Source organism: Saccopteryx bilineata, unplaced genomic scaffold (genome assembly GCF_036850765.1).
Source record: "Saccopteryx bilineata isolate mSacBil1 unplaced genomic scaffold, mSacBil1_pri_phased_curated manual_scaffold_34, whole genome shotgun sequence".
Lineage (NCBI taxonomy): Eukaryota > Metazoa > Chordata > Mammalia > Chiroptera > Emballonuridae > Saccopteryx > Saccopteryx bilineata.
Genome location: NW_027095460.1, coordinates 76,615 through 90,654, shown reverse-complemented (window position 1 = coordinate 90,654; position 14,040 = coordinate 76,615). Strand labels below are relative to the sequence as shown.

The window sequence follows — 14,040 nt, the reverse complement described above, 5'->3', positions numbered from 1 at the left end:
AATGAAAAAAAAATAAAGCCCTTACAGAAAGGATGGAAGATAAAAAAATAATAATAATGAAAGCAGGGGGAAGCTGGAGGATGAGTTCTGAGACCAGCAGGTGGCGCTGGTGGACTGTGCCTGAGAGCTCAGGGTTCTGGACCAGGCAATATGGAAAATACTCTAATGGCTCTTGCACACTTGGGTAGGCAGTGTCCTCACTGAAGTGTGACTTTCCTTCACCTGGTCCCCAATAGCCACATGAGCACTAGGCCTGGACACACACACTTGCCTCATGTCTAATCTTCCTTTCACGGAGTGACTCTTTATTCCTCATCTACACGAAAGATAGATGGACAACCACACAGCAAAAAGTAAATTTGATTGAAAAAAATAAAATGTGACCTTCAGTGCTACCTGGCATCAATAAGAGACACCGGGGAGGGACTGTTTCAATGCCAAGAGTCAGTCCTCAGCAAGCAGAGCTCTGGGCTCTCTGTCATGGCCTGGGTTCCTCCTGTCACCTCCTCTCTCTCTGCACAGGGAGTTTCTTTAGTGGACCGTGAAAGGACGTGGGGGGACATTAGCACTGCCTTTTGCTCCTGCCATCTGTGCCCAGCTGGTGAGTTGTCCCATGTGTTCTGCTACCTTCTAACCCTGCTCCCTGGGTGCTGGGTAAGATGGTGCTGTCTAGGCCAGAAAGAAAGGTGAGGGTTTTGGAGGATGTAGTCTAAGCTATTGTTTTTATTCTAGCAAGTTAAAGGAGCTTAACACACCAGGAACTAATAGAAAATTACCTGCCCCCAAAATATCACTTATGATAATAGTGAATAGTTGCCCAAATGACACAACTATGAGCAAGAACAATCCATATCATATCAAGAAAACTTCTCTTTCCCCCTCAGGATGGACTAGGGCAATATAAGGTATATGTGCCCTCCTTGGGTGATGGTGGCCCTGGAATCTGGGGGAGCAGATGTGAGGAGGCGGGGTCAGCCCACAGCCGCTGTTCTCTCAGAGATGAAGGCACCGCCAGTGGAAGCTCCTCTGGGTCAGACAGTGTCCCACAGGACCCACAGGGGGCGCTGCTCTGTTTCCTGCATGAGAGAGGAATTCCTCCTGCCCATGCCCCACCCTGGGTGTTTCTCTCAAACCCAGAGTATCAAAAACTCCTAATTCTGTCAAAATTATTTGGCTTCTAATTCTCACCCAGCACTGCCCCACAGGAAATATTAATTGAGCGCAGGGCCTGGAGAATGCCTGTGACGGTATGAGGAGTGGCCGACCTCAGGGGTCCCTGCTGCACAAGGGTCTTCATGGTGGACTGTGTCCCAAGTGCTTTAGCTCTTCATCTGCTTCATGTCGGCTGTTATTATGCTGTTATTTCTCATTTAATTTAGCATTTTATATTGACTTATGGAAACTGAGAGTTTGTATTTTTAGTTTTGTATTTCCTTTTCTTGAGTGTAAATACCCTTCATCTCAAAGTTTGATATAAATTTTCTTCCTTTCTATATACTTTCAGCTATATGCTTGTGTAATAGGAAAATAATTTACTATAAATTTGTTCTATGTTATACATTGCGGCTCAAACACACATGAATAGAAAAAAAATGAATCATGCAAGTTTTAATATAGAGAGTATTGGCTAGTAATTCCAAAGGAAATAACATAAATCATAGTTTCATTTCACACTGTGATGAAAGTCCATCATGTGTGTTATTGTCTGCAATAACTGGAGACATTTTATCTCCCTGCTCATCATCCCAAATCCCATGTTCTTCCTTCCCAATCCTCTTCTCCACTGCAGAGTGTGAAGAGAAATAAGGTTTTGTCTGAACCTTGGTGACAGTGAATAGAGCTGACAAGAAACACTGGTGTTGCCATTTGCAAAAACCTTGAAAGTCGCAGGTTTGAATGGGAGGTCACTGGCTTGAGGGTTGGGTTGTGGACACAATCCCTAGGTTGCTTGCTTGAGCCCAAGGTTGCCTTGAGCAGGGCTCAGCTTGAGCAAAGGTTTCCGCTGCAATTCCTGGTCAAGGCAAGGAGTTGATGCTTCTGTCTGTCTCTCCATATCTCTGTTTCTCCCTTCCTGTCACTTTCTCTCTCTCTCTCTCTCTCTCTTTCTCTCTCTCTCTCTCTTTCTTTGAAAAAAAAAGAGTTTTAAAATGTTCTTTGATGTTCACAGCAAGTTGTGTACTCACAGTGTTTTCTCATTTCTGATAATGACATACATGTTCGCACTCGTTTATCAGATGTTAATAGCGATCGCCTAATTTTATGGTGACATTGTGACAATCTCTGTTCAAACTACATTTAATTTAAAACTACCCCAATGGGTTGATATTTTCTGAGAAGAAAGAGGAACTGCCATCTCTCCTGACAGTTATACTCTGTGTCAGCACCCCCAGCCCTGGTCCTCGATCACTAACACTGGGTCAGGGTCCAGGACAGAGTCAGGGGAAACCCCTTCCTTCTGACCCCAGACACAAACTCTGTGAATTCTCAGAGGACTCACTGCTGCGGGGAGGAGGGATTTCTAATATCCTCTGAAGAAGATGATAATGGATTACACTGAGGAAGGAGGAAAAGTTTGCAGGGACGGGGTTCAATGTGGGATGAACTAGATTGCTGGGACCAGGAGGGAGAGAACATACACATCTCATTCCCCAGCCATCCGATCTTCTAGGAATGATACTTAGGACTGAGGTCCCCGAGGCCATCAGGGAGCTGACTTGGTGAAAGACCTCAACCCACCTCTTCAGTGTCTCAGTCACTGTGCAGTCACTGGTCTCTTTCAAGATCTCCCCTGGAGACATCAGGGTGACCCTGGGGCAGGAGGAGAGAGGAAGCTGATTTGCATGAAGCACCATCTCCTCCTCATGGGCCTGGGAGGCATGAAAAGCTCCAAGGACACCTCTCTGCAGCGCAGGAGGTAAGGAAGCCACATCCTCTGTGTCCCCACCATGGCCTGGAAGATTCTTATTCTCCAGCTCCTGGCTTACAGCTCAGGTCAGGGGAAGCGACTCTGCATCCTTGGGTGACACATAGAAGTGGGGTTTCAAGGTGACTTTTGTCTGTCATAACATCTGTCTTTTTCCTGTTGGTTTTAGGTGTGGCTTCTCAGACTGTGGTGACCCAGGAGCCATCAGTGTCAGTGTCTTCAGGAGGGACAGTCACACTCACCTGTGGCCTCAGCTCTGGGTCAGTCTCTGGTAGTAACTAGCCCGGTTGGGTCCAGCAGACCCCAGGGAAGCCTCCCCGCAGGCTCATTTACAACAAAAACAGCAGGCCCTCGGGGGTCCCTAGTCGGTTCTCTGGATCCATCTCTGGGAACAAATCTGCCCTCATCATCACGGGGCCCAGCCTGAGGACAAGGCCGACTATCACTGTGCTCTGTACATGGGTAGTGACATTTACACAGTGATGTAAACCCACGGGGAAGTGCAACCAAAACCTCCCCATGTGCACAGAACGGCTCAGCTTCAGTGACAGAGGGAAGAGAGAAGGTGCAAACGGTCAACCAACTGTGGGCTCCATGACCCCACTGTCGTGTCCAGTGGCTCAGCACCATGTGCCTCCTCCAGTCCCTCCCAGGGTGTGTCCATTTCTCCTCTGTGATGCTTGGAAGAATGGGCTTCTCTCTCCCCTCTCCCTGCAGTTATAATAGGGTGGGGGCTGAGCTACAAATATTTTAACCAACAGTGATTCTCAGAGACCCTTCTGCTCCCTGTAAGACTCTCCTTATTCAAAGAGCAGTAACAGCCATGCTCTTGCTCATTGACCTGACCCTGCAGACACAGGGATATTTCATTAGCATTGAAATGGCAGTGTTACCAGGACCTGGCTAGAAATGTGATTGCTCACTAGACCTACTGAGCCAGACACTTGTGAGCAAGAATCTGTGTTTATGACAAACCCTTGGCAAGACTTACCAAGGAAAAAAGAGAAAGAACTCATATAAACAAAATCCAAAATGAAAGAGGAGAAATCACCACGGACACCGTAGATATACAAAGAATTATTGTAGAATACTATGAAAAACTTTATTCCACTAAATTCAACAATCTAGAAGAAATGGATAAATTCCTAGAACAATACAACCTTCCTAGACTGAGTCAAGAAGAAGCAGAAAGCCTAAACAGACCTATTAGTAGAGAAGAAATAGAAAAAACCATTAAAAACCTCCCCAAAAATAAAAGTCCAGGCCCTGACGGCTATACCAGAGAATTTTATCAAACATTCAAAGAAGACTTGGTTCCTATTCTACTCAAAGTCTTCCAAAAAATTGAAGAAGAAGCAATACTTCCAAACACATTTTATGAGGTCAACATAACCCTCATACCGAAACGGGGCAAGGACAGCACAAAAAAAGAAAACTACTGACCAATATCTCTAATGAATACAGATGCTAAAATACTAAACAAAATACTAGCAAATCGAATACAACAACATATTAAAAAAATAATACATCATGATCAAGTGGGATTCATCCCAGAATCTCAAGGATGGTTCAACATACGTAAAACGGTTAACGTAATACACCATATCAACAAAACAAAGAACAAAAACCACATGATCTTATCAATAGACGCAGAAAAGGCTTTTGATAAAATACAACACAATTTTATGGTTAAGACTCTCAACAAAATGGGTATAGAAGAAAAATATCTCAACATGATAAAGGCCATATATGATAAACCATCAGCTAACATCATATTAAATGGCACTAAACTGAAGGCTTTCCCCCTTAAATCAGGAACAAGACAGGGTTGTCCACTCTCTCCACTCTTATTTAATGTGGTACTAGAGGTTCTAGCCAGAGCAATCAGACAAGACAAAGAAATAAAAGGCATCCATATCGGAAAAGAAGAAGTAAAGCTATCACTTTTTGCAGATGATATGATCCTATACATCGAAAACCCCAAAGAATCCACAAAAAGACTACTAGAAACAATAAGCCAATACAGTAAGGTCGCAGGATACAAAATTAACATACAGAAGTCAATAGCCTTTCTATATGCCAACAATGAAACAACTGAGAACGAACTCAAAAGAATAATCCCCTTCACAATTGCAACAAAAAAAAAGAAAATACTTAGGAATAAACATAACAAAGAATGTAAAGGACTTATATAATGAAAACTATAAACCATTGTTAAGAGAAATCGAGAAAGATATAATAAGATGGAAGAATATTCCTTGTTCTTGGTTAGGAAAAATAAATATAATCAAGATGGCTATATTACCCAAAGCAATATACAAATTTAATGCAATTCCCATCAAAATTCCAATAACATTTTTTAAAGAAATAGAGCAAAAAATCATCAGATTTATATGGAACTATAAAAAACCCCAAATAGCCAAAGCAATCCTAAAGAAAAAGAATGAAGCTGGGGGCATTACAATACCTGACTTCAAACTATATTATAGGGCCACGACAATCAAAACAGCATGGTATTGGCAGAAAAATAGACACTCAGACCAATGGAACAAAATAGAAAGTCCAGAAATAAAACCACATATATATAGTCAAATAATTTTTGATAAAGGGGCCAACAACACACAATGGAGAAAAGAAAGCCTCTTCAATAAATGGTGCTGGGAAAACTGGAAAGCCACATGCAAAAGAATGAAACTGGACTACAGTTTGTCCCCCTGTACAAAAATTAACTAAAAATGGATCAAAGATCTAAACATAAGACCTGAAACAATTAAGTACATAGAAGAAGACATAGGTACTCAACTCATGGACCTGGGTTTTAAAGAGCATTTTATGAATTTGACTCCAATGGCAAGAGAAGTGAAGGCAAAAATTAATGAATGGGACTACATCAGACTAAGAAGTTTTTGCTCAGCAAGAGAAACTGATAACAAAATAAAAAGACAGCCAACTAAATGGGAAATTATATTTTCAAACAACCGCTCAGATAAGGGCCTAATATCCAAAATATACAAAGAACTCATAAAACTCAACAACAAACAAACAAACAATCCAATAAAAAAATGGGAAGAGGACATGAACAGACACTTCTCCCAGGAGGAAGTACAAATGGCCGACAGATATATGAAAAGATGCTCATCTTTTTTAGTTATTAGAGAAATGCAAATCAAAACTGCAATGAGATACCACCTCACACCTGTTAGATTAGCTATTATTAACAAGACAGGTAATAGCAAATGTTGGAGAGGCTGTGGAGAAAAAGGAACCCTCATACACTGTTGGTGGGAATGTAAAGTAGTACAACCATTATGGAAGAAAGTATGGTGGTTCCTCAAAAAACTGAAAACAGAACTACCTTATGACCCAGCAATCCCTCTACTGGGTATATACCCCCAAAACTCAGAAACATTGATACATAAAGACACATGCAGCCCCATGTTCATTGCAGCATTGTTCACAGTGGCCAGGACATGGAAACAACCAAAAAGCCCGTCAATAGATGACTGGATAAAGAAGATGTGGCACATATACACTATGGAATACTACTCAGCCATAAGAAATGATGACATTGGATCATTTACAGCAAAATGGTGGGATCTTGATAACATTATACGAAGTGAAATAAGTAAATCAGAAAAAAACAGCAACTGCATTATTCCATACGTAGGTGGCACATAAAAGTGAAACTAAGAGACATTAATAAGAGTGTGGTGGTTACGGGGGGAGGGGGGAAAGGAGAGGGAAAGGGGGAGGGGGAGGGGCACAAAGAAATCTAGATAGAAGGTGACAGAGGACAATCTGACTTTGGGTGATGGGTGTGCAACATAATTGAAAGACAAGATAACCTGGACTTGTTGATCTTTGAATATATGTAACCTGATTTATTGATGTCGCCCCATTAAAAAATAAAATCATAAAAAAAAAAAAAAAGAATCTGTGTTTACCAAGCTTCTAGGAGATTATTATTATCAACCAGTAAAGGTTGATAGGTGCCTCTATTTTTATTATTATTATTGTTCCTGACAATTTCTGTTTAAAATCCAACTGAGGTAACTGACATTCAGGACACACTCTCTCCCAAATTCCCATTCTCATATCCAGGACCACGAAGAAACAGACTTAGACTGTCAGGTCATCATGAAAACTGTGAGTTGTTGAGAGGAATGTCCAGAAACATAAGTTCCCTGAGGACGTATGTCATGGCTGGTATGAATATTCATGCTGTAGGAAGTTATCTATTTACATCTGTCTTACAGAAACAGTCCTACCACCCTGAGCTGACTCCCCTGGTGCCGGGATGGGGGACAACAGGCTGGAGGTGGTGCCACTGCCTGAGCGTCCCCTAAGGTGGACACACTGGACTGTGGGGTGGGGGACAAAAATGTGTGAAATCTTGGTTTATTTATTTTTCTCATCTCCATTTAAAAAGTCTTATTCAAAAAGTTTTATTTTAGGCTCCACAAAAAAAAGTTAATGAGAACAAAGATTCTTTTCTCACGATGGCTGAAAAGGGGTAAATGAGCAAAGAAGAGATAAACAACATGGAATGACCTGGGAAATAGAGCTACAATGTTGCAACGATAAATCAATACTTACTGTTAAATATCTGAGAGGAGTCCACACACCCTCTAGCATACGAAGGCCACCGGATAGCGCTATAGACCTTCTCACAACACTTGAAACTCAAGTGGGTCATATTTAATGGACCCTGAACAGTTAGTTTCCCCCGGGCTGTGTAAATTCTTATGCAGTTGTTTTCTCCCACAGGGTAGACACACACACAGCCAGCCCTGGCTCACCCCCTGACAGTGTAGCTGCTCTCAGGGCTGAGGGTCTGGGTAGTGGAAGGGAGTGGATAATAGGCTCAGATTTGCATAATGCAATCCTCAAACACACCCCTTCACAGCAAGCTCAGTAGAAGACAAAGAGGCGTCAGAGAGTCCAGCCTCAGCTCAGGGACAGAGAGTCCTCTGCCGTCTGCACCATGGCCTGGACCTTCCTCCTCCTCCTCCTCCTGGCTCACTGCCCTGGTGAATACAGACACCACACACCAGCCTTTGGGGGGATCCTCTGCTTGTGCTCCTTATTCCTGACATGTGTCGGTTTTTCATTTCAGGGTGTAGTTCTCAGGCTGTAGTGGCTCAGGATTCCTCTATAACTGTGTCCCCAGGAGGGACAGTGACTCTCACCTGTGGCTTCAACAGTGGAATGGTCACAAGTGGTCACTATACTTATTGGTTACCCTGGTCATACCTGTGCATTTTGTGGATCAGGGGGAGATGCCTGCCATTTTCAATGGGAAGCCTCAATATATTATTCCTGATTTTACAGAAAATAGAAACATAAGAATTTAGCAGTTGCACACATGAACTGAAACCAAAAACAACTAGGATAATATATATCCAAAACCACAACCGTGTTTTCAAACGTCAGACTGGTGTCTCTCATACTCTAACGTGAACAAGGTTCATCTGAGGATATTTTAAATTGTGGGTTCTGACCCAGTAGGGCTGGAGTGAGGAGAGAGATTCTGCATTTCTAAAAGCAGCCTGACTTGCAAATTAAACATATGTATTTTAATACTAGAAAGTCCCTAAGAATAGTGTAAAATAAAAAGTAGAATCACAGGTGGACAAGAGCCTAGGAGATTTCTCTGACACGAAGAACTCATGAGTTTGGATTATAGAAACTCCCCACCACATACGTGCACTCCGAGCTGCATGCATGTAGGTAACAGGGAGAGAGCAGAAAACAGGGGAGAGGCTCCCCATTCTTTAACAACAGACGCAAAAGCAAACAAAAGAACAAGAATAACTTCTGGCCCTGAGCTCCCTCTAGCTCTTGCCCAACTTCCCTGTTGCTTCTCCTTCAATCTTCCCTAAAGAGCAGACCCTTGTCCACTTTACAATTCATGGGTCTCTCTCCCTTTCCTCACCAGCCCCTCCTCCCTTGTCCACTCCTCAGCTAATGACCAAGGCTGTGATTTCAGGGAAGACCTGTCATCTTCCCATATCATAACCACTTTGACTTGACCCTCCTCATATGTCCTTCCCTTTCTGAACATCTCTAACCCCCCTAGCTCTGAAGACCCTAATCCTGCTGATTCTCTTTTTCATCTCATTTAGTACCTTCTCTTACTTCCCGGGTTCCTTTTCACTTAACAGTGAATTCAGAAAATCATGTTGGTTCCCCCTCACATACTGTCCCCACTCCATCCCCGTGCCGATCCAGAGAGGAATCACATAGGAAGAGGGAAAACTGGGGGGTGAGCAGCCTGGAAAGGGGGTTGGTGGCTGAACACGTCACCGGGAAAGCAGACACCGTCTCCCTGCAGCTTCGTGCTCACAGCAGCTGTCTCCTACTGGGGTCCCCGGGAGTCCCTGACCACATGGCCTCCCCTTCTCCACACAGCCCCAGCTCAAGAGAATGGCTGAGCTCAGTGTCAGCAGAGCTCTGAGAGAAATATCTCAGTGTAGTCCTCTAGATTCTGGAGCAGGAGTAAACTACACAACGCTAAGAAATAAAAAAAATAATAAATTCTGAAATGCTACTGGGCCCGGGTGAGACCAAGCACCTGACTCTGGAACAGTCAACTACATATGTGGCAAGGCATCCCCATTACTGCGTGTGTCCCAAGGAACCTGACCTCAGAGCAGGAGAATCCGAGACCTTAGCTCCTGTACTCAACAGAGACGTCTAATAGCTCTGCACTGAGTAGAAGGAGAGGCAGCAATTCAGTCAGGCCTCCCCTTCCCCAAGTTCCTCCATCCCAATTCAGCCCTGTACCATAAGTACTTCAACTGGTTCTGAGGGAACTAAAAGCTCCTGGCCTGAGGGAAGGGGGGCTGCAAACAGGGACAGCCTGTTTGCAGCTCTGCATTGTCCATTGGTGATATTCTCACTACAGACACTAGAGGGGGCTGTGGGCCAGTTACTGGGAAAGCAGGCTCAGCTGTGACATGGTCCTATTGCCAGGTGGTCCCACTAACACATGCTCACTGACATAGAACAGCAGATTAGCTGTGACCAAGAGACACTGCTGAGTGTCCCTGGGAGGGGAACTCATTTGCATGACAGCCCCCACAGACAATGGTCAGAGCTATAAGGAGAGCTGTGTTGGTGACTCTGTGATATTTCTTATAGAACAGGACTGAGTTGTCTGCATCATGGCCTGGGCTCCCATCCTGCTCACACTTCTGGCTCACTGCACAGGTTGCGGGGGCTCTCTGGGTTGGGGGTGTGGGGGAAGTGAGAGACGTAATACTCTACTTTCATGACCCCTGTCTCAGTTACTGACCTTTGGTCTCTCACCTGTTTTCAGGAGCCACTTCCTAGGCTGTGGTGACTCAGGAAGCTTCACTATCCACAACCCCTGGGGGGACAGTCACACTCACCTGTGGATCCAGTGCTGGGGCCGTCACCACTAGTAACTATGCTAAATGGATCCAACAGAAGCCCTACCAGGTGCCCCGGGGTCTAATAGTTGATACCAGCAACCAGGTACCAGGGGTTCCTGCCAGATTCTCTGGCTCCCTGCTCAGAAACAAGGCTGCCCTCACCATCACGGGTGTCCAGCCCAAGGACGAGGCTGAGTACTACTGTGCTCTGTGGTTCAGCAACCATTTCCACAGTGACAGATGCAGGTAGGGAAGTGAGACAAAAACCCCAGGCTCAGTGCATCCTCTGCCCATTAATATCTTCTCTTTGTGTGTAAAGCTAAACACAGGCCTAACGAATGTGTCTGCCAGGTAAGGGGATGAAATCTTCGGGGGCCAGACAAGACTGCTGTTAACAACCACTTAGACAGCCCCCCAGTGTTCATACCTCCTGGTGTTCATGCTCTTGTGTGACCCTCCCTTGAGTGTGGGATGTCTGAGTTTAACCAGAGACTGTTAAAGACATGGGCTAAACTACTAACAAAAATACACAAGCCTATGAGTGACCATCATTTATTACTGATTGGAATGCCAAATGTTGTCTGCCCCTTTGGAGGACAGCCTGGAAGATTTCTTTAAAAGCTCAGTACACTTGGCCCTGGCCGGTTGGCTCAGTGGTAGAGCGTCGGCCTGGCATGCGGGGGACCCGGGTTCGATTCCCGGCCAGGGCACATAGGAGAAGCGCCCATTTGCTTCTCCACTCCCCCCCTCCTTCCTCTCTGTCTCTCTCTTCCCTTCCCGCAGCCAAGGCTCCATTAGAGCAAAGATGGCCCGGATGCTGGGGATGGCTCCTTGGCCTCTGCCCCAGGTGCTAGAGTGGCTCTGGTCGTGGCAGAGCGACGCCCCGGAGGGGCAGAGCATCTCCCTCTGGTGGGCATGCCGGGTGGATCCTGGTCCAGCGCATGCGAGAATCTGTCTGACTGTCTCTCCCCATTTCCAGCTTCAGAAAAATACAAAAAAAAAAAAAAAAAAAAAAGCTTAGTACACTCATAACAAAAGATGCAGCAATCATATCAGGTATTTATCCAAATGAGGTGGAAAGATGTGTTCATGCCAGAAACTGCACATACATGCTGCTAGCAACTTTATTCATAACTGTTATTTTTGGAATCAAAGAAAATACCCTATTAATATCCAAATGTAGAAGCAAACTATGATAATACCTACAATGATTTATGATTCAGTGATAAAGACAAATATGCTGTCAGGCCCCAAAAGACATGAGGGTCCTTAAAATCAGTTGATATTTGATAGAAGCCAATCTTTAAAAACAAAAACAGAATGACTATAGAATCACAAAAACATGACATTCTAGAAAAGGGAAATTATACAGAGAGAGAAGAGATCACCAGTTGTGAGGAGGTCAGAGGTATAGAAAGAGTTATGGATAATGGAGAAAGGGGGATTTCTATGGTGGTAAAACTATTGTTCACACTTTGTCCCCAAACTGGAGAAGCAATAAAACTATTCTCTATGTCCTGCAGGAGTCCCTTGCATCAGTTAAATATTTCATTGATTGTGTCAGACTAATGCCTTGGTGAACACAGGTATGGGCTTCCCAGATCTCACTTTTAAAAAGCACCTTTTGCCCTGGCCGTACAGCTCAGTTGGTTGGAGTGCTATCCTGATACATCAAAGTTGCATGTCCCATTCCCTTCAAGGCTCATACGAGAATCATGGTTCTTACACATAATTTATTAGATTTATGTTTAAGTACTTCATGTTGCTGGTATTGTAAATGGCATTTATTTACTTTCAATTTTAATTGTTCCTTCTCATTATATAGACTTTGTAGTGATCAACAAAATAACAATTGGCTTTTATATATTTCCTTTCACACTGTAAGTGCACTAAACTCACACAAATTCTTGCAATCATTCCTCCAGATTCTTGGGTTTTGTTTATTTATTTGTTTGTTTGTTTGGAGTCTGTATCCCCTTCCAATTCAAATACTTTTTTTTTCTTTCTAAAAATATGGAACGCTTCACAAATTTGCATGTCATCCTTGCACAGGGGCCATGCTAATCTTCTCTGTATCGTTCCAATTTTAGTCAAATACTTTTTATTTCTTTTTAGTCCTTCAGTGCACTAGCCAAATTGCCCGTACAACATTGAATAAGCGAGATGAGAGATGACATAATTTATCTTATTCTCCATCTTGATAGAAATGAAATTAAGCAAGACTCATGGAAACAAAATATCTCAGCATGGCAACTTTAATAACTTCTGCAGAAGGATGTGCTGCTGCTACTGAAAGCCAGCCAGCAAGCAGGTGAGCAGAGGGCAAATTCTGTTTTTATCCCTAACACAGGCCCTGAGACACTGGGTCTTGCTCCTTTGGCTGGAGTGTTGACCATTCAATATTATTTTTTCCTGATTGGCTAGCTTAAATGGCTGCACCAAGGTAGAAGGGAGAGATAGGGATTTCATTAACTAGGTAAGGGTGTTGGGGAATAGTGGATGACCAGAGGAAGGGGGCAGGGAGATTGTTAAACAAATTAGGTATTTCTCATTCTCTTCACCAGACAGAGGAATATGAATGAAAGGGTGCTGGGAAGTTGGTTGAAGAAAAGATTCTGAGTTAAACATTTCCTTCAATCCCCTCATTCTTTATACGTCTTCATTCTTTACTTCAAATTCAGTGAGCAGACGTTGGCTCTGGTCATCAGTGTTTATTATTTGCATCTGGGTAGAGTAAGGGGGAGGGCTCTGCTTGGTTATGACCATCTTGGTCAATCTCTTAATTTGGCCTCAGACACATGGGACATTGCAACATTTTATAGGAATCAAAACTCCAATAACAATTATCAAGGAGGTAAATACAGAGGTCATTAATCCTTTCCATTTTCCGAACCATTGTTCCATTAAAGCAGTGAAGGGGTCATTTACGCCTGAGTGTTTAGCTAACTCACCTGCTAGGATGGTCAGTCCTTATAAGGCTTTGGCTGTCTGGAGCTGTGTTATTGGGGATGTATTTACAACACTGGGTTCTAATCATACCACATATCCAGCTCTTCTCTGCTAGCATCATATCTAAATCTAGTCTATTTTCCCATGCCATTCGGATGGTAGGGGCAAGTTGCTGTGCTATTTCCTTCCTCTTATCTCTAATGTAATTGACAAATCTTTGTTGATTATAATATACTAGAAAGCCCAGCGGTCATACGAAATGGATATGTAGTGATCAACAAAATAACAATTGGCTTTTATATATTTCCTTTCACACTGTAAGTGCACTAAACTCACACAAATTCTTGCAATCATTCCTCCAGATTCTTGGGTTTTGTTTATTTATTTGTTTGTTTGTTTGGAGTCTGTATCCCCTTCCAATTCAAATACTTTTTTTTTCTTTCTAAAAATATGGAACGCTTCACAAATTTGCATGTCATCCTTGCACAGGGGCCATGCTAATCTTCTCTGTATCGTTCCAATTTTAGTCAAATACTTTTTATTTCTTTTTAGTCCTTCAGTGCACTAGCCAAATTGCCCGTACAACATTGAATAAGCGAGATGAGAGATGACATAATTTATCTTATTCTCCATCTTGATAGAAATGAAATTAAGCAAGACTCATGGAAACAAAATATCTCAGCATTTTTATGATCTAGATATTATAAATTATAATTAAAATTATTTGTGCAAAGGTGTCTGCTAATTCAAACTGAATTACCCAGGGCAGGC

General features: G+C 43.2%; 2 pseudogenes; both read right to left on the bottom strand.

The window, feature by feature from the left end:
• Positions 1-12,327: 12,327 nt before the first annotated feature.
• On the bottom strand, positions 12,328-12,427 carry LOC136318321 (U6 spliceosomal RNA; annotated as a pseudogene).
• A 1,286-nt stretch (positions 12,428-13,713) lies between these two features.
• LOC136318319 (U6 spliceosomal RNA) lies at positions 13,714-13,813 on the bottom strand (annotated as a pseudogene).
• Between the last annotated feature and the right edge of the window lie 227 nt (positions 13,814-14,040).